The sequence below is a fragment of the Aulonocara sp. 'chitande type north' Nkhata Bay genome, linkage group LG22 (genome assembly GCF_057382095.1).
Source record: "Aulonocara sp. 'chitande type north' Nkhata Bay isolate Kocher_YH1m ecotype deep benthic linkage group LG22, A_spYH_male_GT1.1, whole genome shotgun sequence".
Lineage (NCBI taxonomy): Eukaryota > Metazoa > Chordata > Actinopteri > Cichliformes > Cichlidae > Aulonocara > Aulonocara sp. 'chitande type north' Nkhata Bay.
This window is the reverse complement of record NC_141364.1, coordinates 15955937-15982605: the sequence shown is the minus strand read 5'-3', so window position 1 is coordinate 15982605 and position 26669 is coordinate 15955937. Positions and strand designations below refer to the sequence as shown.

The window sequence follows — 26669 nt, the reverse complement described above, 5'->3', positions numbered from 1 at the left end:
TGTTGTTTCTATGGCCATAAAAGGGAATCTATGATTGAAAGGTGGTCCAATACGGACGATTCACGTAAAATAAACCACGGAGCTCTAAAGTGGAATGAATAGAGGTTCTGGTAATTCCATATAATAGTAAGCGCTCTTTATGTATGCAAGTAATTCAGAAAGCTTCTTGTTATGTGAAATGAACGACCGACGAGGTGGCACATTGAGAAAAAATACGCAAGGTATTTACACACCTGAGCCTTGTTTCATTTTTGCTTTGCTAAATGTAGAATTTGTACTTTGCTCATATGAAAGCCGTCTCTCCGCCGTTACTGATTTACAGTGTGTGATAATATTTGCTTCAAAAGCGTGTGCCGTGACCCGGATTCGAACCGGGGTTGCTGCGGCCACAACGCAGAGTACTAACTACTATACGATCACGGCTGGCCACCCAAGACGGCTGATTGTAGGAATGGTGTGACATATAGTGAGGCATCGTCACCCCGACATTAAAAAGAAGTTTAGGAGTCGTTTTACACCCTTCAAACTGAAGTGTGCGGTTTAGGGTCCAGATGAACAGAATCAACTTTTGAAGAGTTTCGGGTGGAAGTTCATTAGTGTGTAACTTGCTTTCATGGTCCAATGGATTGTAAACGTGTTTTGGTTTGTGATTTATCTTTTCTTTCTTTATTTCTATTATGAATTTAACAAAGATGTTCCTTAAATTTCCTCAAGAAAACGCCTATTGATTATGGATAAAATGCCGTGACCCGGATTCGAACCGGGGTTGCTGCGGCCACAACGCAGAGTACTAACCACTATACGATCACGGCGCGCCACCTCTGAAGGTAACGAGTAACTGTCACCGCAGTGTTCAGAACCTGAAACTTTATTTCTGGAACGCATCTTGACGTATCTCACTGCTTTGTCATCTCGAATCTCTACAAGTTTGGCTCAAAACTTTGTTGCCATGTGTCATTGCTACAGAAAGTTCTGTAGCTGTAAAGATAAATTCACGTTTGCAAGTTCAGTGGTAAAACAAACAAACAAACAAACAAACAAAACCCAACAATAAATATTTTTTTGACAAGCAGGTGATTGCATGGCATACAACGATGCAGGTCTGTTGCTCTGTCTCGAGTTTGGGGTGTGTTAGCATACGTGCGTCATGGATAACAACCACAAGACTGTTTCCAATAATTACCTTTATCTCTCCGGTGGGCTCACCGGTCAGACTCACAGGCCCTTTCGCCGTTTTAAGTTCTGCTTTCATTTTCAGTTTCTGTTTTTTACAGATAAATAGCGACTCTTTGACACGAAGGAAAAGCATCGTCAATGAGCAAGTGAGAAAGTTGGGACTTCACTGTCAAGGTTTACATTCACATATATCTAACACAATTGCCTAAATGCTTAGATAAATGGTGGATTTAATTTTTAAAATAGCATTCAAAATGCCACGTGGCCTCACAATTGGAGTCAAGTACTGGTCTAAGATACGTGATGAAGAGGCCTCTTCTACATGAAAATGGGGAGGAGATCAGTGCAGCCCAGTTCCTCTGTTAGATGGTCATGTCTATACTTGGGTCATAATGAATGCACTTGCCTGGAAAGCACTTTGTGTGGACTTCTGTGGTTTTAAATGTGCTTAAAAAAATTGGACCTTTCAGCACTACCTACTTATGCCACCAGAGTGCTCCAGACACGCATTATGGAAATCACTATTCCTACACTGTAAGAAAAATCCATAAAAGTACAGTAATCTACTGTATAAATGTGAAGGAATTTTCCGTATTAGTCATTTACAGGTGTTTTTCTGTATTTCTCAACTATTCCAATGCACTGTGGGAAAAAGAACCCCAAAAGGAGGGAAAATTAAGAGCAAGAGCAGCAATTAGACTTGTTTCAGGCTTCATCTAGATTTTGGACTCTGGAGTTGGAGAAACTGCCTTCAAATTTCTGTGGTAAGTATTAAAACTCATGTTTTCTTTTATTAAAATAATGTTTTTCGAAATACTCTGCGTTTTTATTTAGAAAGAATTTTTAATTTATTTGTTAGCTGGTTTCTGCTGTCTCCAGACAAGTCAAGAATAATTGGCTGACTCATTTTTAAAAAAATTATTATTTAGGTTTAACATGACTCAAGCTTTCCATTTTAGTTAATGTTAAAATAATTTTTACTGTGACACCACCTTTTTTGCCCTTCAGTGGCTGGACCAGTTTTCATAAATATTATAGTTAGCTGTCTGCGTCTCTCTGGGTATCCGATTGTTAAGTGATGACGTGACGAATCCTACTTCCGGGCCTAAAGTAGTCTGGTTTAATATGGCTTTTGTGTTGTTAACATGTTTAATGTTTTGTATTTTCTTCTATTTAATCTCAAAAAGCTTCTAAAACAGTCAGGGATCACTGTTGACCTCCCTCGGCTTTTATTACTGTTAATCGTTTATTTAAGCTCAGTTTTTAAAACCTTAGGATGTAACTACAGCCCAGCCCATGCAGCAGTATATGAATGACTAACCTCGTATTGTGGATGGATTATCTCAGTTGTTCTCCTGGCTGAAGTTTGGTCCTTTTACAGCATCCTGCCATGGGATTACATTTGTTCCTGACCAACGAGAACACTCACGTTAACTTTTATCAGTGGGAAAAAAGTTAGCTTGTTTATATTATGCTAACATAGCTGTGTCGCTAGCGGTCACGTAGCACATCATTATATACCAGCTAGCCCAACTTCAGTAACCCTACAAACGTCACTGCTGTTTAGTTTTCTGTCTTCATTTATGCTGGAAGTGATAACAGAGCTGTACGTTTTAATTTGTTTCCAAAACCCCGCAGTCAGGACATGCTATATTGTATTTAGATAGAAGCTAGCGAGCTAACTTCCTGCTAACTTCTAACTCCGTTAAATGTCATAAATTCCGTTTTTATGGATGCCTGGATGTTAAACTCAATTGTTACACCTGGTAGAGCAGAACGCTGATCATTTTATTAAAGATGAAAGGCTTTAGACAGTTTTTCTACTCTCAGTAATGCCATAGTGATCGTTTGATATATGGACCTGCAGCGGAGTTTAGGCCCAGACATGGCTAGTGACGTCAGACTGAACAACCGGATTGCACAGCTGTGACTGCTAACTAGCTAATTAGCAAAAGTCATTGATGTTGATAACTGGGAAAAGTGAGAACTTCATGGTTCTACTAATGTATAGAGGGGAAGAAATTATTTTAGGAATTTAATAAGTAATATATCAATACCTATGTGTCACGGTTCTGGGTCGGTTCGACCCAGCATTTTGAGTTTATTATGTTTTAGTTTATCTCTTGAATGATCGTCGTGTTACCTTTGTGATTTGTTGGTTACTATTTAAGTTCCATCTTTCTGTTTACTCGTGGTTAAGGATTTTTGCCCTTATGTTTTGTGTGAGTTTAGTTCTGTGTCCTGTCTGCGTCCTCGTGTAGTGATCTCTTGTTTCCTGTTTTATTGTGGTCTGTCTCATGTGAATGTGTTCAGCTGTGTATCCACCGTGCTCCTTCTGTGTGTTCTCCCTGCTGTCTGTCGTCATTCTCCGCTGCTCATCCTCCTTCATGTTCATGTCCTGGTTTGTGTTCACTAGCTTAGTTGTTCTCAGTTTAGATAGCCTTCTGTTCCGTTTGCTGTTTGTCTATTTTTATTTTGTGTTCAATAAACCACCTCACCTTCACGAGTGCCTGCGACTGGATCCTCCTTTAATATTTCCACACGGCACACTCTACTCGCCGTGACACTATGTTTTACAGTTGGCTCCATTGTACACTTTAAAGGGTTTCAGGCAAAGTTACACTAACCCTAGTTTAAGTCTCAGACCTTCCTTGCTGATGCTAACAAATGCTAATGTTAGCCTCGGTTGATTACAGCTGCTAGTAAAGACTTTTAGCTAGCTGACCAACATAGATTTGGTGGTTAACAGACTATAGTGGTAATATTATTAAAAGTTTAGTTTCACCTCAGCACATTTATCATTATGTCCATTTTGTAGCACATAGAAATGTTTAGTTAATATTTGCAGACACACATTTTCCCAGTAACTGTTTTTACTCAAACATTTGTTGAAAATGTAATTTATGAAATGCTGAGCAGCATTTCTAGTATGTGGAATATTTCTATCACCCCGTTGTGCTAATGTGATTAAATACTAATAATTATAACTAAAAAAATAAATAATAAATCAGTAATAACTATATTTTGATTGAAGTATAATGTAAGCGCAGTGCTGGTGGGCAGGGGTTTTATATGCCTTGTGGGGGATACTGACATAATATAAACTGTTATGTCTATATCAAGCTTTTAGCCAAATATAAGCAGAGATATTTGTATCTTTCTTGAAAATTTTGATCCTTAGAGATTATTTGACAAATGGATCAACAGCTATCACTACTTGAAGCACTCTAAATCCTGCAGTGGAAAAATATCACTTATTTTACCTGTGATCATACAGTTTGGTTTTCCAGTGCAGAGCAATGGCCAAGAAAAGGAAATACTTCACAGAGTACTTTTTTACTTCCGTAAAAAACAGAAAATGTACTGGCAGAAAATTACCAGGACATTTTCCGTTTTTCTATGGATTTTTTTTTTACAATGTATTTTTACAGTGACAGTGGTCTGACGGTAAATAATGTCTGCTGTTCTTTTGCGCATCGTAAAGGTCACTGTTCAAGTATTTAAGGTGGAGTGAGACAACTGCAAGATACAGACTGCAACTGACAGCGTGACCTAGTGTGCCAGCCGTGATCGTATAGTGGTTAGTACTCTGCGTTGTGGCCGCAGCAACCCCGGTAGCAGGTCAGCGTGAATGATTACAGGCATGTTTTTTCATTGTTGGTACTGGATTACCCAATCAAATTTCTTAACATAACCAGCTTTTCCTTACCTTACCTGTGAGCTCATCAACCAGTTTTTTTCATTTTTACAACAGAGTTTAAACTTCCATTGTTTTTTTTCAAATTCTGTTCTGTTCATTCAAATGCCGTTGATTTCATTCTAATTCTGTTGTTTGTTTTAAACTTCCATTGTTTTCATTCAAATTCCATTGTTTTCATTCAAATTCTGTTCTGTTCATTCTAATTCCGTTGTTTTCATTCAAATTCTATTCTTTTTATTCCAATTCCATTGTTTGTTCTCAAATTCTGTGGTTTTCATTCAAATTCTGTTGTTTGTTTTAAACTTCCATTGTTTTCATTCAAATTCCATTGTTTTCATTCAAATTCTGTTCTGTTCATTCTAATTCCGTTGTTTTCATTCAAATGCTTTTGTTTTCATTCTAATTCTACTCTTTTTATTCCAATTCCATTGTTTGTTCTCAACTTCTGTTGTTTTCATTCAAATTCCATTGTTTTCATTCAAATTCCATTGTTTTCATTCAAATTCTGTTGTTTTCATTCAAATTCCGTTGTTTTCATTCAATTTCCATTGTTTTCATTCAAATTCTGTTCTTTTCATTCTATTTCCATTGTTTTCATTCAAATTCTGTTCTGTCATTCTATTTCCATTGTTTTCATTCAAATTCCATTGTTTTGATTCAAATTCTGTTCTGTTATTCTAATTCCGTTGTTTTCATTCAATTTCCATTGTTTTGATTCAAATTCTGTTGTTTGTTTTAATGTGGAAAAAGTGGTTGTGACAGATGTTCAAACAGAAGCGACACGCGGCTGCAGTTACAGTCTGTATTATGCGTTTGTTCTTCATATGAATCTGATGTGTGAACGATGCGCACATTTATGCACGTGGCACAGTAAAAGCATCTGCATTAACACAGAGACATCTGGCGTTCTGACGGTAAATAATATCTGCTGTTCGCATCGTACAGGTTACTGTTCAAGTATATATAGTGGAGTGAGACAACTGCAAGATACAGACTGCAACTGACAGCATGACCTAGTGTGCCAGCCGTGATCGTATAGTGGTTAGTACTCTGCGTTGTGGCCGCAGCAACCCCGGTTCGAATCCGGGTCACGGCAGTGTGATTGCAGAGCAAGTAATTGTAGCAGGTCAGCGTGAATGATTACAGGCATGTTTTTTCATTGTTGGTACTGGATTGCCCAATCAAATTTCTTAACATAACCAGCTTTTCCTTACCTTACCTGTGAACTCATCAACCAGTTTTTTTTCATTTTTACAACAGAGTTTAAACTTCCATTGTTTTCATTCAAATTCTGTTTTGTTCATTCTAATTCCGTTGTTTTCATTGAAATTCCGTTGTTTTCATTCAAATGCTTTTGTTTTCATTCTAATTCTACTCTTTTTATTCCAATTCCATTGTTTGTTCTCAAATTCTGTTGTTTTCATTCAAATTCCATTGTTTTCATTCAAATTCTGTTGTTTTCATTCAAATCCCATTGTTTTCATTCAAATTCCGTTGTTTTCATTCAATTTCCATTGTTTTCATTCAAATTCTGTTCTTTTCATTCTATTTCCATTGTTTTCATTCAAATTCCATTGTTTTCATTCAAATTCCATTGTTTTGATTCGAATTCTGTTGTTTTCATTCAAATCCCATTGTTTTCATTCAAATTCCATTGTTTTGATTCGAATTCTGTTGTTTTCATTCAATTTCCATTGTTTTCATTCAAATTCCATTGTTTTCATTCAAATTCTGTTCTGTTATTCTAATTCCGTTGTTTTCCGTTGTTTTGATTCAAACTCTGTTCTGTACATTCTAATTCCGTTGTTTTCATTCAAATTCCGTTGTTTTCATTCAATTTCCATTGTTTTCATTCAAATTCTGTTCTTTTCATTCTATTTCCATTGTTTTCATTCAAATTCCATTGTTTTCATTCAAATTCCATTGTTTTGATTCGAATTCTGTTGTTTTCATTCAAATCCCATTGTTTTCATTCAAATTCTGTTGTTTTCATTCAATTTCCATTGTTTTCATTCAAATTCTGTTCTTTTCATTCTATTTCCATTGTTTTCATTCAAATTCCATTGTTTTCATTCAAATTCTGTTCTGTTATTCTAATTCCGTTGTTTTCCGTTGTTTTCATTCAAACTCTGTTCTGTACATTCTAATTCTGTTGTTTTCATTCAAATTCCGTTGTTTTCATTCAATTTCCATTGTTTTGATTCAAATTCTGTTGTTTTCATTCAATTTCCATTGTTTTCATTCAAATTCTGTTCTTTTCATTCTATTTCCATTGTTTTCATTCAAATTCCATTGTTTTCATTCAAATTCCATTGTTTTGATTCGAATTCTGTTGTTTTCATTCAAATCCCATTGTTTTCATTCAAATTCCATTGTTTTGATTCGAATTCTGTTGTTTTCATTCAATTTCCATTGTTTTCATTCAAATTCCATTGTTTTCATTCAAATTCTGTTCTGTTATTCTAATTCCGTTGTTTTCCGTTGTTTTGATTCAAACTCTGTTCTGTACATTCTAATTCCGTTGTTTTCATTCAAATTCCGTTGTTTTCATTCAATTTCCATTGTTTTCATTCAAATTCTGTTCTTTTCATTCTATTTCCATTGTTTTCATTCAAATTCCATTGTTTTCATTCAAATTCCATTGTTTTGATTCGAATTCTGTTGTTTTCATTCAAATCCCATTGTTTTCATTCAAATTCTGTTGTTTTCATTCAATTTCCATTGTTTTCATTCAAATTCTGTTCTTTTCATTCTATTTCCATTGTTTTCATTCAAATTCCATTGTTTTCATTCAAATTCTGTTCTGTTATTCTAATTCCGTTGTTTTCCGTTGTTTTGATTCAAACTCTGTTCTGTACATTCTAATTCTGTTGTTTTCATTCAAATTCCGTTGTTTTCATTCAATTTCCATTGTTTTGATTCAAATTCTGTTGTTTGTTTTAATGTGGAAAAAGTGGTTGGGACAGATGTTCAAACAGAAGTGACACGCGGCTGCAGTTACAGTCTGTATTATGCGTTTGTTCTTCATATGAATCTGATGTGTGAACGATGTGCACGTTTATGCGCGTGGCACAGTAAAAGCATCTGCATTAACACAGAGACATCTGGCATTCTGACGGTAAATAATGTCTGCTGTTCTTTTGCGCATCGTACAGGTCACTGTTCAAGTATATATAGTGGAGTGAGACAACTGCAAGATACAGACTGCAACTGACAGCATGACCTAGCGTGCCAGCTGTGATCGTATAGTGGTTAGTACTCTGCGTTGTGGCCGCAGCAACCCCGGTTCGAATCCGGGTCACGGCAGTGTGGTTGTGATTGCAGAGCAAGTAATTGTAGCAGGTCAGCGTGAATGATTACAGGCATGTTTTTTCATTGTTGGTACTGGATTGCCCAATCAAATTTCTTAACATAACCAGCTTTTCCTTACCTTACCTGTGAACTCATCAACCAGTTTTTTTTTCATTTTTACAACAGAGTTTAAACTTCCGTTGTTTTCATTCAAATTCTGTTTTGTTCATTCTAATTCCGTTGTTTTCATTGAAATTCCGTTGTTTTCATTCAAATGCTTTTGTTTTCATTCTAATTCTACTCTTTTTATTCCAATTCCATTGTTTGTTCTCAAATTCTGTTGTTTTCATTCAAATTCTGTTGTTTTCATTCAAATCCCATTGTTTTCATTCAAATTCCATTGTTTTCATTCAAATTCTGTTGTTTTCATTCAAATCCCATTGTTTTCATTCAAATTCCATTGTTTTCATTCAAATTCTGTTGTTTTCATTCAAATTCCATTGTTTTCATTCAAATTCTGTTGTTTTCATTCAAATTCCGTTGTTTTCATTCAATTTCCATTGTTTTCATTCAAATTCTGTTCTTTTCATTCTATTTCCATTGTTTTCATTCAAATTCCATTGTTTTCATTCAAATTCTGTTCTGTTATTCTAATTCCGTTGTTTTCCGTTGTTTTCATTCAAACTCTGTTCTGTACATTCTAATTCCGTTGTTTTCATTCAAATTCCATTGTTTTGATTCAAATTCTGTTGTTTGTTTTAATGTGGAAAAAGTGGTTGGGACAGATGTTCAAACAGAAGCGACACGCGGCTGCAGTTACAGTCTGTATTATGCGTTTGTTCTTCATATGAATCTGATGTGTGAACGATGCGCACGTTTATGCGCGTGGCACAGTAAAAGCATCTGCATTACAGTTTTTTACAGTCGCTAACAAGCGTTTGTCCAAACAGTTGTCACATTTGCAAAACTCTAAACACAATTAGCACAGCATCGGTCTGTTGTGGCCATACCATTCACACATTTCATGTCGTGTTCACCCAATATGCAGTCAGTGAACACATTTCCACAATGCTTACATTTTCTTAACAGACAAGTTATACCTCCCAACAAAACTATGGACTGTTCTTGTAGTATCTACGAATGTTAACACACAACATCCCACAATAGCAAAAACAATATTCCAAACCTTAGATACAGTATAAAAACCTCTGCTTCTGCAATGATATGTCGGTGGATCCGACATACCAGGCGGTTTTATCCCAGGTGCATCGACTTGGATAACATCAGATGTGATGTTGATGAAAACATGTGGCCTAACCCTGAAGATCGCAGAGATTAGATGCAAATCTTTTGCCTTTTTTTAGCCCCCCTCCCCCCTTTTTATCTTGGCTTTTTGCTGTTGTTTTTTTGTTCAGAATGCTCTTGTGTGTTTCATGGATATTTTGTTCACTGTAAGCAATACTGTAAAACTTTCTCTGTCCTATCATACCGTGTTTCTACTGTACCTCCTGTGGTAAACAGTAAAGAAACAAAAACTTGTTTGCTTTTTACTGGAATGCTTTTGAATGTGAACATTACTGTACATGTGGACATACAGTTACCAACCAAGACATTTCTGGTGTCAATATGGTGGATTGCATGTTTCGCATGCAAATACCTGTGAAACTGAAACATAAAAGTCTATGCAGTTTTTGTAATGTCAATAATAGCCAGTATTTTGAAACCTGGTGTACTTTGATTGACTGCATGTACCTTGTGAAGTGAAAACAAGTGTTATTCTTTGACAGACTAATTTCATTTTGAGTCAGATTTATAGTGTTTTTGTACAGTTAGTGTGTGCAGAGAACGATGTGTTCTAATTTTGAAATGAGGAGTTAGTATATATTTAACAAAGTGTATTTTTGGGAAGGATATTATCCATTTGGCCAATTGTGTTTTGTAGGTGTGGGTCTGTGTTAAGAGTTTAGAAAAAGTATCTGAAGTATGGGTAGGCGCTTGTTAGCGACTGTAAAAAACTGTAACACAGAGACATCTGGCGTTCTGACGGTAAATAATGTCTGCTGTTCTTTTGCGCATCGTACAGGTTACTGTTCAAGTATATATAGTGGAGTGAGACAACTGCAAGATGCAGACTGCAACTGACAGCATAATCCAGCGCGCCAGCCGTGATCGTATAGTGGTTAGTACTCTGCGTTGTGGCCGCAGCAACCCTGATTCGAATCCGGGTCACGGCAGTGTGGTTGTGATTGCAGAGCAAGTAATTGTAGCAGGTCAGCGTGAATGATTACAGGCATGTTTTTTCATTGTTGGTACTGGATTGCCCAATCAAATTTCTTAACATAACCAGCTTTTCCTTACCTTACCTGTGAACTCATCAACCAGTTTTTTTTCATTTTTACAACAGAGTTTAAACTTCCGTTGTTTTCATTCAAATTCTGTTTTGTTCATTCTAATTCCGTTGTTTTCATTCAAATTCCATTGTTTTCATTCAAATTCTGTTGTTTTCATTCAAATTCCGTTGTTTTCATTCAAATTCTGTTGTTTTCATTTAAATTCCGTTGTTTTCATTCAAATTCTGTTCTTTTCATTCTATTTCCATTGTTTTCATTCAAATTCCATTGTTTTGATTCAAATTCTGTTCTGTTATTCTAATTCCGTTCTTTTCCGTTGTTTTGATTCAAACTCTGTTCTGTACATTCTAATTCTGTTGTTTTCATTCAAATTCCGTTGTTTTCATTCAAATTCTGTTCTTTTCATTCAAATTCCATTGTTTTCATTCAAATTCTGTTGTTTTCATTCAAATTCCGTTGTTTTCATTCAAATTCTGTTCTTTTCATTCAAATTCCATTGTTTTGATTCAAATTCTGTTGTTTGTTTTAATGTGGAAAAAGTGTTTGGGACAGATGTTCAAACAGAAGCGACATGCGGCTGCAGTTACAGTCTGTATTATGCGTTTGTTCTTCATATGAATCTGATGTGTGAACGATGCGCACATTTATGCACGTGGCACAGTAAAAGCATCTGCAATTACACAGAGACATCTGGCGTTCTGACGGTAAATAATGTCTGCTGTTCTTTTGCGCATCGTACAGGTCACTGTTCAAGTATATATAGTGGAGTGAGACAACTGCAAGATACAGACTGCAACTGAAAGCATAATCCAGCGCGCCAGCCATGATCGTATAGTGGTTAGTACTCTGCGTTGTGGCCGCAGCAACCCCGGTTCGAATCCGGGTCACGGCAGTGTGGTTGTGATTGCAGAGCAAGTAATTGTAGCAGGTCAGCGTGAATGATTACAGGCATGATTTTTTTCATTGTTGGTACTGGATTGCCCAATCAAATTTCTTAACATAACCAGCTTTTCCTTACCTTACCTGTGAACTCATCAACCAGTTTTTTTTCATTTTTACAACAGAGTTTAAACTTCCGTTGTTTTCATTCAAATTCCATTGTTTTCATTCAAATTCTGTTGTTTTCATTCAAATTCCGTTGTTTTCATTCAAATTCTGTTGTTTTCATTTAAATTCCGTTGTTTTCATTCAAATTCTGTTCTTTTCATTCTATTTCCATTGTTTTCATTCAAATTCCATTGTTTTCATTCAAATTCTGTTCTGTTATTCTAATTCCGTTCTTTTCCGTTGTTTTGATTCAAACTCTGTTCTGTACATTCTAATTCTGTTGTTTTCATTCAAATTCCGTTGTTTTCATTCAATTTCCATTGTTTTGATTCAAATTCTGTTGTTTGTTTTAATGTGGAAAAAGTGGTTGGGACAGATGTTCAAACAGAAGCGACACGCGGCTGCAGTTACAGTCTGTATTATGCGTTTGTTCTTCATATGAATCTGATGTGTGAACGATGCGCACATTTATGCACGTGGCACAGTAAAAGCATCTGCAATTACACAGAGACATCTGGTGTTCTGACGGTAAATAATATCTGCTGTTCGCATCGTACAGGTTACTGTTCAAGTATATATAGTGGAGTGAGACAACTGCAAGATACAGACTGCAACTGACAGCATGACCTAGCGTGCCAGCCGTGATCGTATAGTGGTTAGTACTCTGCGTTGTGGCCGCAGCAACCCCGGTTCGAATCCGGGTCACGGCAGTGTGGTTGTGATTGCAGAGCAAGTAATTGTAGCAGGTCAGCGTGAATGATTACAGGCATGTTTTTTCATTGTTGGTACTGGATTGCCCAATCAAATTTCTTAACATAACCAGATTTTCCTTACCTTACCTGTGAACTCATCAACCAGTTTTTTTTTTTTCATTTTTACAACAGAGTTTAAACTTCCATTGTTTTCATTCAAATTCTGTTTTGTTCATTCTAATTCCGTTGTTTTCATTGAAATTCCGTTGTTTTCATTCAAATGCTTTTGTTTTCATTCTAATTCTACTCTTTTTATTCCAATTCCATTGTTTGTTCTCAAATTCTGTTGTTTTCATTCAATTTCCATTGTTTTCATTCAAATTCTGTTGTTTTCATTCAAATCCCATTGTTTTCATTCAATTTCCATTGTTTTCATTCAAATTCTGTTCTTTTCATTCTATTTCCATTGTTTTCATTCAAATTCCATTGTTTTCATTCAATTTCCATTGTTTTCATTCAAATTCTGTTCTTTTCATTCTATTTCCATTGTTTTCATTCAAATTCCATTGTTTTCATTCAAATTCCATTGTTTTCATTCAAATTCTGTTGTTTTCATTCAAATCCCATTGTTTTCATTCAATTTCCATTGTTTTCATTCAAATTCTGTTCTTTTCATTCTATTTCCATTGTTTTCATTCAAATCCCATTGTTTTCATTCTATTTCCATTGTTTTCATTCAAATCCCATTGTTTTCATTCAATTTCCATTGTTTTTATTCAAATTCTGTTCTTTTCATCCTATTTCCATTGTTTTCATTCAAATTCCATTGTTTTCATTCAAATTCCATTGTTTTGATTCGAATTCCGTTGTTTTCATTCAATTTCCATTGTTTTCATTCAAATTCCATTGTTTTCATTCAAATTCTGTTCTGTTATTCTAATTCCGTTCTTTTCCGTTGTTTTGATTCAAACTCTGTTCTGTACATTCTAATTCTGTTGTTTTCATTCAAATTCCGTTGTTTTCATTCAATTTCCATTGTTTTGATTCAAATTCTGTTGTTTGTTTTAATGTGGAAAAAGTGGTTGGGACAGATGTTCAAACAGAAGCGACACGCGGCTGCAGTTACAGTCTGTATTATGCGTTTGTTCTTGATATGAATCTGATGTGTGAACGATGCGCACGTTTATGCGCGTGGCACAGTAAAAGCATCTGCATTAACACAGAGACATCTGGTGTTCTGACGGTAAATAATATCTGCTGTTCGCATCGTACAGGTCACTGTTCAAGTATATATAGTGGAGTGAGACAACTGCAAGATACAGACTGCAACTGACAGCATGACCTAGCGTGCCAGCCGTGATCGTATAGTGGTTAGTACTCTGCGTTGTGGCCGCAGCAACCCCAGTTCGAATCCGGGTCACGGCAGTGTGGTTGTGATTGCAGAGCAAGTAATTGTAGCAGGTCAGCGTGAATGATTACAGGCATGTTTTTTCATTGTTGGTACTGGATTGCCCAATCAAATTTCTTAACATAACCAGCTTTTCCTTACCTTACCTGTGAACTCATCAACCAGTTTTCTTTTTCATTTTTACAACAGAGTTTAAACTTCCATTGTTTTCATTCAAATTCTGTTTTGTTCATTCTAATTCCGTTGTTTTCATTCAAATTCCGTTGTTTTCATTCAAATGCTTTTGTTTTCATTCTAATTCTACTCTTTTTATTCCAATTCCATTGTTTGTTCTCAAATTCTGTTGTTTTCATTCAATTTCCATTGTTTTCAATCAAATTCTGTTCTTTTCATTCTATTTCCATTGTTTTCATTCAAATTCCATTGTTTTCATTCAAATTCTGTTCTGTTATTCTAATTCCGTTGTTTTCCGTTGTTTTGATTCAAACTCTGTTCTGTACATTCAAATTCCGTTGTTTTCATTCAAATTCCGTTGTTTTCATTCAATTTCCATTGTTTTGATTCAAATTCTGTTGTTTGTTTTAATGTGGAAAAAGTGGTTGGGACAGATGTTCAAACAGAAGCGACACGCGGCTGCAGTTACAGTCTGTATTATGCGTTTGTTCTTCATATGAATCTGATGTGTGAACGATGCGCACATTTATGCACGTGGCACAGTAAAAGCATCTGCAATTACACAGAGACATCTGGTGTTCTGACGGTAAATAATATCTGCTGTTCGCATCGTACAGGTCACTGTTCAAGTATATATAGTGGAGTGAGACAACTGCAAGATACAGACTGCAACTGACAGCATGACCTAGCGTGCCAGCCGTGATCGTATAGTGGTTAGTACTCTGCGTTGTGGCCGCAGCAACCCTGGTTCGAATCCGGGTCACGGCAGTGTGGTTGTGATTGCAGAGCAAGTAATTGTAGCAGGTCAGCGTGAATGATTACAGGCATGTTTTTTCATTGCCCAATCAAATTTCTTAACATAACCAGCTTTTCCTTACCTTACCTGTGAACTCATCAACCAGTTTTTTTTTTTCATTTTTACAACAGAGTTTAAACTTCCATTGTTTTCATTCAAATGCTTTTGTTTTCATTCTAATTCTACTCTTTTTATTCCAATTCCATTGTTTGTTCTCAAATTCTGTTGTTTTCATTCAAATTCCATTGTTTTCATTCAAATTCTGTTGTTTTCATTCAAATCCCATTGTTTTCATTCAAATTCCGTTGTTTTCATTCAATTTCCATTGTTTTCATTCAAATTCTGTTTTGTTCATTCTAATTCCGTTGTTTTCATTGAAATTCCGTTGTTTTCATTCAAATGCTTTTGTTTTCATTCTAATTCTACTCTTTTTATTCCAATTCCATTGTTTGTTCTCAAATTCTGTTGTTTTCATTCAAATTCCATTGTTTTCATTCAAATTCTGTTGTTTTCATTCAAATCCCATTGTTTTCATTCAATTTCCATTGTTTTCATTCAAATTCTGTTCTTTTCATTCTATTTCCATTGTTTTCATTCAAATTCCATTGTTTTCATTCAATTTCCATTGTTTTCATTCAAATTCTGTTCTTTTCATTCTATTTCCATTGTTTTCATTCAAATTCCATTGTTTTCATTCAAATTCTGTTCTGTTATTCTAATTCCGTTGTTTTCCGTTGTTTTGATTCAAACTCTGTTCTGTACATTCAAATTCCGTTGTTTTCATTCAAATTCCGTTGTTTTCATTCAATTTCCATTGTTTTGATTCAAATTCTGTTGTTTGTTTTAATGTGGAAAAAGTGGTTGGGACAGATGTTCAAACAGAAGCGACACGCGGCTGCAGTTACAGTCTGTATTATGCGTTTGTTCTTCATATGAATCTGATGTGTGAACGATGCGCACGTTTATGCGCGTGGCACAGTAAAAGCATCTGCATTACAGTTTTTTACAGTCGCTAACAAGCGTTTGTCCAAACAGTTGTCACATTTGCAAAACTCTAAACACAATTAGCACAGCATCGGTCTGTTGTGGCCATACCATTCACACATTTCATGTCGTGTTCACCCAATATGCAGTCAGTGAACACATTTCCACAATGCTTACATTTTCTTAACAGACAAGTTATACCTCCCAACAAAACTATGGACTGTTCTTGTAGTATCTACGAATGTTAACACACAACATCCCACAATAGCAAAAACAATATTCCAAACCTTAGATACAGTATAAAAACCTCTGCTTCTGCAATGATATGTCGGTGGATCCGACATACCAGGCGGTTTTATCCCAGGTGCATCGACTTGGATAACATCAGATGTGATGTTGATGAAAACATGTGGCCTAACCCTGAAGATCGCAGAGATTAGATGCAAATCTTTTGCCTTTTTTTAGCCCCCCTCCCCCCTTTTTATCTTGGCTTTTTGCTGTTGTTTTTTTGTTCAGAATGCTCTTGTGTGTTTCATGGATATTTTGTTCACTGTAAGCAATACTGTAAAACTTTCTCTGTCCTATCATACCGTGTTTCTACTGTACCTCCTGTGGTAAACAGTAAAGAAACAAAAACTTGTTTGCTTTTTACTGGAATGCTTTTGAATGTGAACATTACTGTACATGTGGACATACAGTTACCAACCAAGACATTTCTGGTGTCAATATGGTGGATTGCATGTTTCGCATGCAAATACCTGTGAAACTGAAACATAAAAGTCTATGCAGTTTTTGTAATGTCAATAATAGCCAGTATTTTGAAACCTGGTGTACTTTGATTGACTGCATGTACCTTGTGAAGTGAAAACAAGTGTTATTCTTTGACAGACTAATTTCATTTTGAGTCAGATTTATAGTGTTTTTGTACAGTTAGTGTGTGCAGAGAACGATGTGTTCTAATTTTGAAATGAGGAGTTAGTATATATTTAACAAAGTGTATTTTTGGGAAGGATATTATCCATTTGGCCAATTGTGTTTTGTAGGTGTGGGTCTGTGTTAAGAGTTTAGAAAAAGTATCTGAAGTATGGGTAGGCGCTTGTTAGCGACTGTAAAAAACTGTAACACAGAGACATCTGGCGTTCTGACGGTAAATAATGTCTGCTGTTCTTTTGCGCATCGTACAGGTTACTGTTCAAGTATATATAGTGGAGTGAGACAACTGCAAGATGCAGACTGCAACTGACAGCATAATCCAGCGCGCCAGCCGTGATCGTATAGTGGTTAGTACTCTGCGTTGTGGCCGCAGCAACCCTGATTCGAATCCGGGTCACGGCAGTGTGGTTGTGATTGCAGAGCAAGTAATTGTAGCAGGTCAGCGTGAATGATTACAGGCATGTTTTTTCATTGTTGGTACTGGATTGCCCAATCAAATTTCTTAACATAACCAGCTTTTCCTTACCTTACCTGTGAACTCATCAACCAGTTTTTTTTCATTTTTACAACAGAGTTTAAACTTCCGTTGTTTTCATTCAAATTCTGTTTTGTTCATTCTAATTCCGTTGTTTTCATTCAAATTCCATTGTTTTCATTCAAATTCTGTTGTTTTCATTCAAATTCCGTTGTTTTCATTCAAATTCTGTTGTTTTCATTTAAATTCCATTGTTTTCATTCAAATTCTGTTCTTTTCATTCAAATTCCGTTGTTTTCATTCAAATTCTGTTCTTTTCATTCAAATTCCATTGTTTTCATTCAAATTCTGTTGTTTTCATTCAAATTCCGTTGTTTTCATTCAAATTCTGTTCTTTTCATTCAAATTCCATTGTTTTGATTCAAATTCTGTTGTTTGTTTTAATGTGGAAAAAGTGTTTGGGACAGATGTTCAAACAGAAGCGACATGCGGCTGCAGTTACAGTCTGTATTATGCGTTTGTTCTTCATATGAATCTGATGTGTGAACGATGCGCACATTTATGCACGTGGCACAGTAAAAGCATCTGCAATTACACAGAGACATCTGGCGTTCTGACGGTAAATAATGTCTGCTGTTCTTTTGCGCATCGTACAGGTCACTGTTCAAGTATATATAGTGGAGTGAGACAACTGCAAGATACAGACTGCAACTGAAAGCATAATCCAGCGCGCCAGCCGTGATCGTATAGTGGTTAGTACTCTGCGTTGTGGCCGCAGCAACCCCGGTTCGAATCCGGGTCACGGCAGTGTGGTTGTGATTGCAGAGCAAGTAATTGTAGCAGGTCAGCGTGAATGATTACAGGCATGATTTTTTTCATTGTTGGTACTGGATTGCCCAATCAAATTTCTTAACATAACCAGCTTTTCCTTACCTTACCTGTGAACTCATCAACCAGTTTTTTTTCATTTTTACAACAGAGTTTAAACTTCCGTTGTTTTCATTCAAATTCTGTTTTGTTCATTCTAATTCCGTTGTTTTCATTCAAATTCCATTGTTTTCATTCAAATTCTGTTGTTTTCATTCAAATTCCGTTGTTTTCATTCAAATTCTGTTGTTTTCATTTAAATTCCGTTGTTTTCATTCAAATTCTGTTCTTTTCATTCTATTTCCATTGTTTTCATTCAAATTCCATTGTTTTGATTCAAATTCTGTTCTGTTATTCTAATTCCGTTCTTTTCCGTTGTTTTGATTCAAACTCTGTTCTGTACATTCTAATTCTGTTGTTTTCATTCAAATTCCGTTGTTTTCATTCAAATTCTGTTCTTTTCATTCAAATTCCATTGTTTTCATTCAAATTCTGTTGTTTTCATTCAAATTCCGTTGTTTTCATTCAAATTCTGTTCTTTTCATTCAAATTCCATTGTTTTGATTCAAATTCTGTTGTTTGTTTTAATGTGGAAAAAGTGTTTGGGACAGATGTTCAAACAGAAGCGACATGCGGCTGCAGTTACAGTCTGTATTATGCGTTTGTTCTTCATATGAATCTGATGTGTGAACGATGCGCACATTTATGCACGTGGCACAGTAAAAGCATCTGCAATTACACAGAGACATCTGGCGTTCTGACGGTAAATAATGTCTGCTGTTCTTTTGCGCATCGTACAGGTCACTGTTCAAGTATATATAGTGGAGTGAGACAACTGCAAGATACAGACTGCAACTGAAAGCATAATCCAGCGCGCCAGCCGTGATCGTATAGTGGTTAGTACTCTGCGTTGTGGCCGCAGCAACCCCGGTTCGAATCCGGGTCACGGCAGTGTGGTTGTGATTGCAGAGCAAGTAATTGTAGCAGGTCAGCGTGAATGATTACAGGCATGTTTTTTCATTGTTGGTACTGGATTGCCCAATCAAATTTCTTAACATAACCAGCTTTTCCTTACCTTACCTGTGAACTCATCAACCAGTTTTTTTTTCATTTTTACAACAGAGTTTAAACTTCCGTTGTTTTCATTCAAATTCCATTGTTTTCATTCAAATTCCGTTGTTTTCATTCAAATTCTGTTGTTTTCATTCTATTTCCATTGTTTTCATTCAAATTCCATTGTTTTGATTCAAATTCTGTTCTGTTATTCTAATTCCGTTCTTTTCCGTTGTTTTGATTCAAACTCTGTTCTGTACATTCAAATTCTGTTGTTTTCATTCAAATTCCGTTGTTTTCATTCAAATTCTGTTGTTTTCATTTAAATTCCGTTGTTTTCATTCAAATTCTGTTCTTTTCATTCTATTTCCATTGTTTTCATTCAAATTCCATTGTTTTGATTCAAATTCTGTTCTGTTATTCTAATTCCGTTCTTTTCCGTTGTTTTGATTCAAACTCTGTTCTGTACATTCTAATTCTGTTGTTTTCATTCAAATTCCGTTGTTTTCATTCAATTTCCATTGTTTTGATTCAAATTCTGTTGTTTGTTTTAATGTGGAAAAAGTGGTTGGGACAGATGTTCAAACAGAAGCGACACGCGGCTGCAGTTACAGTCTGTATTATGCGTTTGTTCTTCATATGAATCTGATGTGTGAACGATGCGCACATTTATGCACGTGGCACAGTAAAAGCATCTGCAATTACACAGAGACATCTGGTGTTCTGACGGTAAATAATATCTGCTGTTCGCATCGTACAGGTTACTGTTCAAGTATATATAGTGGAGTGAGACAACTGCAAGATACAGACTGCAACTGACAGCATGACCTAGCGTGCCAGCCGTGATCGTATAGTGGTTAGTACTCTGCGTTGTGGCCGCAGCAACCCCGGTTCGAATCCGGGTCACGGCAGTGTGGTTGTGATTGCAGAGCAAGTAATTGTAGCAGGTCAGCGTGAATGATTACAGGCATGTTTTTTCATTGTTGGTACTGGATTGCCCAATCAAATTTCTTAACATAACCAGCTTTTCCTTACCTTACCTGTGAACTCATCAACCAGTTTTCTTTTTCATTTTTACAACAGAGTTTAAACTTCCATTGTTTTCATTCAAATTCCGTTGTTTTCATTCTAATTCCGTTGTTTTCATTCAATTTCCATTGTTTTGATTCAAATTCTGTTGTTTGTTTTAATGTGGAAAAAGTGGTTGGGACAGATGTTCAAACAGAAGCGACACGCGGCTGCAGTTACAGTCTGTATTATGCGTTTGTTCTTCATATGAATCTGATGTGTGAACGATGCGCACATTTATGCACGTGGCACAGTAAAAGCATCTGCAATTACACAGAGACATCTGGTGTTCTGACGGTAAATAATATCTGCTGTTCGCATCGTACAGGTCACTGTTCAAGTATATATAGTGGAGTGAGACAACTGCAAGATACAGACTGCAACTGACAGCATGACCTAGCGTGCCAGCCGTGATCGTATAGTGGTTAGTACTCTGCGTTGTGGCCGCAGCAACCCTGGTTCGAATCCGGGTCACGGCAGTGTGGTTGTGATTGCAGAGCAAGTAATTGTAGCAGGTCAGCGTGAATGATTACAGGCATGTTTTTTCATTGTTGGTACTGGATTGCCCAATCAAATTTCTTAACATAACCAGCTTTTCCTTACCTTACCTGTGAACTCATCAACCAGTTCTTTTTTTTCATTTTTACAACAGAGTTTAAACTTCCATTGTTTTCATTCAAATGCTTTTGTTTTCATTCTAATTCTACTCTTTTTATTCCAATTCCATTGTTTGTTCTCAAATTCTGTTGTTTTCATTCAAATTCCATTGTTTTCATTCAAATTCTGTTGTTTTCATTCAAATCCCATTGTTTTCATTCAAATTCCGTTGTTTTCATTCAATTTCCATTGTTTTCATTCAAATTCTGTTTTGTTCATTCTAATTCCGTTGTTTTCATTGAAATTCCGTTGTTTTCATTCAAATGCTTTTGTTTTCATTCTAATTCTACTCTTTTTATTCCAATTCCATTGTTTGTTCTCAAATTCTGTTGTTTTCATTCAAATTCCATTGTTTTCATTCAAATTCTGTTGTTTTCATTCAAATCCCATTGTTTTCATTCAATTTCCATTGTTTTCATTCAAATTCTGTTCTTTTCATTCTATTTCCATTGTTTTCATTCAAATTCCATTGTTTTCATTCAATTTCCATTGTTTTCATTCAAATTCTGTTCTTTTCATTCTATTTCCATTGTTTTCATTCAAATTCTGTTCTTTTCATTCTATTTCCATTGTTTTCATTCAAATCCCATTGTTTTCATTCAATTTCCATTGTTTTTATTCAAATTCTGTTCTTTTCATTCTATTTCCATTGTTTTCATTCAAATTCCATTGTTTTCATTCAAATTCCATTGTTTTGATTCGAATTCTGTTGTTTTCATTCAAATCCCATTGTTTTCATTCAAATTCCGTTGTTTTCATTCAATTTCCATTGTTTTCATTCAAATTCTGTTTTGTTCATTCTAATTCCGTTGTTTTCATTGAAATTCCGTTGTTTTCATTCAAATGCTTTTGTTTTCATTCTAATTCTACTCTTTTTATTCCAATTCCATTGTTTGTTCTCAAATTCTGTTGTTTTCATTCAATTTCCATTGTTTTCATTCAAATTCTGTTCTTTTCATTCTATTTCCATTGTTTTCATTCAAATTCCATTGTTTTCATTCAAATTCTGTTCTGTTATTCTAATTCCGTTGTTTTCCGTTGTTTTGATTCAAACTCTGTTCTGTACATTCAAATTCCGTTGTTTTCATTCAAATTCCGTTGTTTTCATTCAATTTCCATTGTTTTGATTCAAATTCTGTTGTTTGTTTTAATGTGGAAAAAGTGGTTGGGACAGATGTTCAAACAGAAGCGACACGCGGCTGCAGTTAAAGTCTGTATTATGCGTTTGTTCTTGATATGAATCTGATGTGTGAACGATGCGCACATTTATGCACGTGGCACAGTAAAAGCATCTGCATTAACACAGAGACATCTGGTGTTCTGACGATAAATAATATCTGCTGTTCGCATCGTACAGGTCACTGTTCAAGTATATATAGTGGAGTGAGACAACTGCAAGATACAGACTGCAACTGACAGCATGACCTAGCGTGCCAGCTGTGATCGTATAGTGGTTAGTACTCTGCGTTGTGGCCGCAGCAACCCTGGTTCGAATCCGGGTCACGGCAGTGTAGTTGTGATTGCAGAGCAAGTAATTGTAGCAGGTCAGCGTGAATGATTACAGGCATGTTTTTTCATTGTTGGTACTGGATTGCCCAATCAAATTTCTTAACATAACCAGCTTTTCCTTACCTTACCTGTGAACTCATCAACCAGTTTTTTTTTTTTCATTTTTACAACAGAGTTTAAACTTCCATTGTTTTCATTCAAATTCTGTTTTGTTCATTCTAATTCCATTGTTTTCATTCAAATGCTTTTGTTTTCATTCTAATTCTACTCTTTTTATTCCAATTCCATTGTTTGTTCTCAAATTCTGTTGTTTTCATTCAAATTCCATTGTTTTCATTCAAATTCTGTTCTTTTCATTCAAATCCCATTGTTTTCATTCAATTTCCATTGTTTTCATTCAAATTCTGTTCTTTTCATTCTATTTCCATTGTTTTCATTCAAATTCTGTTCTTTTCATTCTATTTCCATTGTTTTCATTCAAATCCCATTGTTTTCATTCAATTTCCATTGTTTTTATTCAAATTCTGTTCTTTTCATTCTATTTCCATTGTTTTCATTCAAATTCCATTGTTTTCATTCAAATTCCATTGTTTTCATTCAAATTCCATTGTTTTGATTCGAATTCTGTTGTTTTCATTCAAATCCCATTGTTTTCATTCAAATTCCATTGTTTTCATTCAATTTCCATTGTTTTCATTCAAATTCCATTGTTTTCATTCAAATTCTGTTCTGTTATTCTAATTCCGTTGTTTTCCGTTGTTTTGATTCAAACTCTGTTCTGTACATTCTAATTCTGTTGTTTTCATTCAAATTCCATTGTTTTCATTCAAATTCTGTTGTTTGTTTTAATGTGGAAAAAGTGGTTGGGACAGATGTTCAAACAGAAGCGACACGCGGCTGCAGTTACAGTCTGTATTATGCGTTTGTTCTTGATATGAATCTGATGTGTGAACGATGCGCGCGTTTATGCGCGTGGCACAGTAAAAGCATCTGCATTAACACAGAGACATCTGGTGTTCTGACGGTAAATAATATCTGCTGTTCGCATCGTACAGGTTACTGTTCAAGTATATATAGTGGAGTGAGACAACTGCAAGATACAGACTGCAACTGACAGCATGACCTAGCGTGCCAGCCGTGATCGTATAGTGGTTAGTACTCTGCGTTGTGGCCGCAGCAACCCCGGTTCGAATCCGGGTCACGGCAGTGTGGTTGTGATTGCAGAGCAAGTAATTGTAGCAGGTCAGCGTGAATGATTACAGGCATGTTTTTTCATTGTTGGTACTGGATTGCCCAATCAAATTTCTTAACATATCCAGCTTTTCCTTACCTTACCTGTGAACTCATCAACCAGTTTTCTTTTTCATTTTTACAACAGAGTTTAAACTTCCATTGTTTTCATTCAAATTCTGTTTTGTTCATTCTAATTCCGTTGTTTTCATTCAAATTCCGTTGTTTTCATTCAAATGCTTTTGTTTTCATTCTAATTCTACTCTTTTTATTCCAATTCCATTGTTTGTTCTCAAATTCTGTTGTTTTCATTCAATTTCCATTGTTTTCATTCAAATTCTGTTCTTTTCATTCTATTTCCATTGTTTTCATTCAAATTCCATTGTTTTCATTCAAATTCTGTTCTGTTATTCTAATTCCGTTGTTTTCCGTTGTTTTGATTCAAACTCTGTTCTGTACATTCAAATTCCGTTGTTTTCATTCAAATTCCGTTGTTTTCATTCAATTTCCATTGTTTTGATTCAAATTCTGTTGTTTGTTTTAATGTGGAAAAAGTGGTTGGGACAGATGTTCAAACAGAAGCGACACGCGGCTGCAGTTAAAGTCTGTATTATGCGTTTGTTCTTCATATGAATCTGATGTGTGAACGATGCGCACATTTATGCACGTGGCACAGTAAAAGCATCTGCAATTACACAGAGACATCTGGTGTTCTGACGGTAAATAATATCTGCTGTTCGCATCGTACAGGTCACTGTTCAAGTATATATAGTGGAGTGAGACAACTGCAAGATACAGACTGCAACTGACAGCATGACCTAGCGTGCCAGCCGTGATCGTATAGTGGTTAGTACTCTGCGTTGTGGCCGCAGCAACCCTGGTTCGAATCCGGGTCACGGCAGTGTGGTTGTGATTGCAGAGCAAGTAATTGTAGCAGGTCAGCGTGAATGATTACAGGCATGTTTTTTCATTGTTGGTACTGGATTGCCCAATCAAATTTCTTAACATAACCAGCTTTTCCTTACCTTACCTGTGAACTCATCAACCAGTTTTTTTTTTTCATTTTTACAACAGAGTTTAAACTTCCATTGTTTTCATTCAAATTCTGTTTTGTTCATTCTAATTCCGTTGTTTTCATTCAAATGCTTTTGTTTTCATTCTAATTCTACTCTTTTTATTCCAATTCCATTGTTTGTTCTCAAATTCTGTTGTTTTCATTCAAATTCCATTGTTTTCATTCAAATTCTGTTGTTTTCATTCAAATCCCATTGTTTTCATTCAATTTCCATTGTTTTCATTCAAATTCTGTTCTTTTCATTCTATTTCCATTGTTTTCATTCAAATTCCATTGTTTTCATTCAATTTCCATTGTTTTCATTCAAATTCTGTTCTTTTCATTCTATTTCCATTGTTTTCATTCAAATTCTGTTCTTTTCATTCTATTTCCATTGTTTTCATTCAAATCCCATTGTTTTCATTCAATTTCCATTGTTTTTATTCAAATTCTGTTCTTTTCATTCTATTTCCATTGTTTTCATTCAAATTCCATTGTTTTCATTCAAATTCTATTGTTTTGATTCGAATTCTGTTGTTTTCATTCAAATCCCATTGTTTTCATTCAAATTCCGTTGTTTTCATTCAATTTCCATTGTTTCCATTCAAATTCCATTGTTTTCATTCAAATTCTGTTCTGTTATTCTAATTCCGTTGTTTTCCGTTGTTTTGATTCAAACTCTGTTCTGTACATTCTAATTCTGTTGTTTTCATTCAAATTCCGTTGTTTTCATTCAATTTCCATTGTTTTGATTCAAATTCTGTTGTTTGTTTTAATGTGGAAAAAGTGGTTGGGACAGATGTTCAAACAGAAGCGACACGCGGCTGCAGTTACAGTCTGTATTATGCGTTTGTTCTTGATATGAATCTGATGTGTGAACGATGCGCACGTTTATGCGCGTGGCACAGTAAAAGCATCTGCATTAACACAGAGACATCTGGTGTTCTGACGGTAAATAATATCTGCTGTTCGCATCGTACAGGTCACTGTTCAAGTATATATAGTGGAGTGAGACAACTGCAAGATACAGACTGCAACTGACAGCATGACCTAGCGTGCCAGCCGTGATCGTATAGTGGTTAGTACTCTGCGTTGTGGCCGCAGCAACCCCGGTTCGAATCCGGGTCACGGCAGTGTGGTTGTGATTGCAGAGCAAGTAATTGTAGCAGGTCAGCGTGAATGATTACAGGCATGTTTTTTCATTGTTGGTACTGGATTGCCCAATCAAATTTCTTAACATAACCAGCTTTTCCTTACCTTACCTGTGAACTCATCAACCAGTTTTCTTTTTCATTTTTACAACAGAGTTTAAACTTCCATTGTTTTCATTCAAATTCTGTTTTGTTCATTCTAATTCCGTTGTTTTCATTCAAATTCCGTTGTTTTCATTCAAATGCTTTTGTTTTCATTCTAATTCTACTCTTTTTATTCCAATTCCATTGTTTGTTCTCAAATTCTGTTGTTTTCATTCAATTTCCATTGTTTTCATTCAAATTCTGTTCTTTTCATTCTATTTCCATTGTTTTCATTCAAATTCCATTGTTTTCATTCAAATTCTGTTCTGTTATTCTAATTCCGTTGTTTTCCGTTGTTTTGATTCAAACTCTGTTCTGTACATTCAAATTCCGTTGTTTTCATTCAAATTCCGTTGTTTTCATTCAATTTCCATTGTTTTGATTCAAATTCTGTTGTTTGTTTTAATGTGGAAAAAGTGGTTGGGACAGATGTTCAAACAGAAGCGACACGCGGCTGCAGTTAAAGTCTGTATTATGCGTTTGTTCTTCATATGAATCTGATGTGTGAACGATGCGCACATTTATGCACGTGGCACAGTAAAAGCATCTGCAATTACACAGAGACATCTGGTGTTCTGACGGTAAATAATATCTGCTGTTCGCATCGTACAGGTCACTGTTCAAGTATATATAGTGGAGTGAGACAACTGCAAGATACAGACTGCAACTGACAGCATGACCTAGCGTGCCAGCCGTGATCGTATAGTGGTTAGTACTCTGCGTTGTGGCCGCAGCAACCCTGGTTCGAATCCGGGTCACGGCAGTGTGGTTGTGATTGCAGAGCAAGTAATTGTAGCAGGTCAGCGTGAATGATTACAGGCATGTTTTTTCATTGTTGGTACTGGATTGCCCAATCAAATTTCTTAACATAACCAGCTTTTCCTTACCTTACCTGTGAACTCATCAACC

The 26669-nt window shown here is 35.7% G+C and overlaps 15 non-coding genes across 15 annotated transcripts; 14 read left to right on the top strand and 1 right to left on the bottom strand.

The window, feature by feature from the left end:
* Positions 1-740: 740 nt before the first annotated feature.
* trnah-gug (transfer RNA histidin (anticodon GUG)) lies at positions 741-812 on the bottom strand. Its single transcript has one exon. It is a non-coding gene; the product is annotated as a tRNA-His (tRNA).
* Positions 813-5900: 5088 nt separating this feature from the next.
* Positions 5901-5972, top strand: trnah-gug (transfer RNA histidin (anticodon GUG)). The gene has a single exon. It is a non-coding gene; the product is annotated as a tRNA-His (tRNA).
* A 2138-nt stretch (positions 5973-8110) lies between these two features.
* On the top strand, positions 8111-8182 carry trnah-gug (transfer RNA histidin (anticodon GUG)). The gene has a single exon. It is a non-coding gene; the product is annotated as a tRNA-His (tRNA).
* Positions 8183-11338: 3156 nt separating this feature from the next.
* Positions 11339-11410, top strand: trnah-gug (transfer RNA histidin (anticodon GUG)). Its single transcript has one exon. It is a non-coding gene; the product is annotated as a tRNA-His (tRNA).
* Positions 11411-12203: 793 nt separating this feature from the next.
* On the top strand, positions 12204-12275 carry trnah-gug (transfer RNA histidin (anticodon GUG)). The gene has a single exon. It is a non-coding gene; the product is annotated as a tRNA-His (tRNA).
* Positions 12276-14535: 2260 nt separating this feature from the next.
* Positions 14536-14607, top strand: trnah-gug (transfer RNA histidin (anticodon GUG)). The gene has a single exon. It is a non-coding gene; the product is annotated as a tRNA-His (tRNA).
* A 3155-nt stretch (positions 14608-17762) lies between these two features.
* Positions 17763-17834, top strand: trnah-gug (transfer RNA histidin (anticodon GUG)). Its single transcript has one exon. It is a non-coding gene; the product is annotated as a tRNA-His (tRNA).
* Positions 17835-18773: 939 nt separating this feature from the next.
* Positions 18774-18845, top strand: trnah-gug (transfer RNA histidin (anticodon GUG)). Its single transcript has one exon. It is a non-coding gene; the product is annotated as a tRNA-His (tRNA).
* Positions 18846-19786: 941 nt separating this feature from the next.
* trnah-gug (transfer RNA histidin (anticodon GUG)) lies at positions 19787-19858 on the top strand. The gene has a single exon. It is a non-coding gene; the product is annotated as a tRNA-His (tRNA).
* Positions 19859-20422: 564 nt separating this feature from the next.
* trnah-gug (transfer RNA histidin (anticodon GUG)) lies at positions 20423-20494 on the top strand. Its single transcript has one exon. It is a non-coding gene; the product is annotated as a tRNA-His (tRNA).
* Positions 20495-22108: 1614 nt separating this feature from the next.
* trnah-gug (transfer RNA histidin (anticodon GUG)) lies at positions 22109-22180 on the top strand. The gene has a single exon. It is a non-coding gene; the product is annotated as a tRNA-His (tRNA).
* Positions 22181-23315: 1135 nt separating this feature from the next.
* trnah-gug (transfer RNA histidin (anticodon GUG)) lies at positions 23316-23387 on the top strand. Its single transcript has one exon. It is a non-coding gene; the product is annotated as a tRNA-His (tRNA).
* Positions 23388-24240: 853 nt separating this feature from the next.
* Positions 24241-24312, top strand: trnah-gug (transfer RNA histidin (anticodon GUG)). Its single transcript has one exon. It is a non-coding gene; the product is annotated as a tRNA-His (tRNA).
* Positions 24313-25526: 1214 nt separating this feature from the next.
* On the top strand, positions 25527-25598 carry trnah-gug (transfer RNA histidin (anticodon GUG)). Its single transcript has one exon. It is a non-coding gene; the product is annotated as a tRNA-His (tRNA).
* An 853-nt stretch (positions 25599-26451) lies between these two features.
* On the top strand, positions 26452-26523 carry trnah-gug (transfer RNA histidin (anticodon GUG)). The gene has a single exon. It is a non-coding gene; the product is annotated as a tRNA-His (tRNA).
* Positions 26524-26669: the final 146 nt, after the last annotated feature.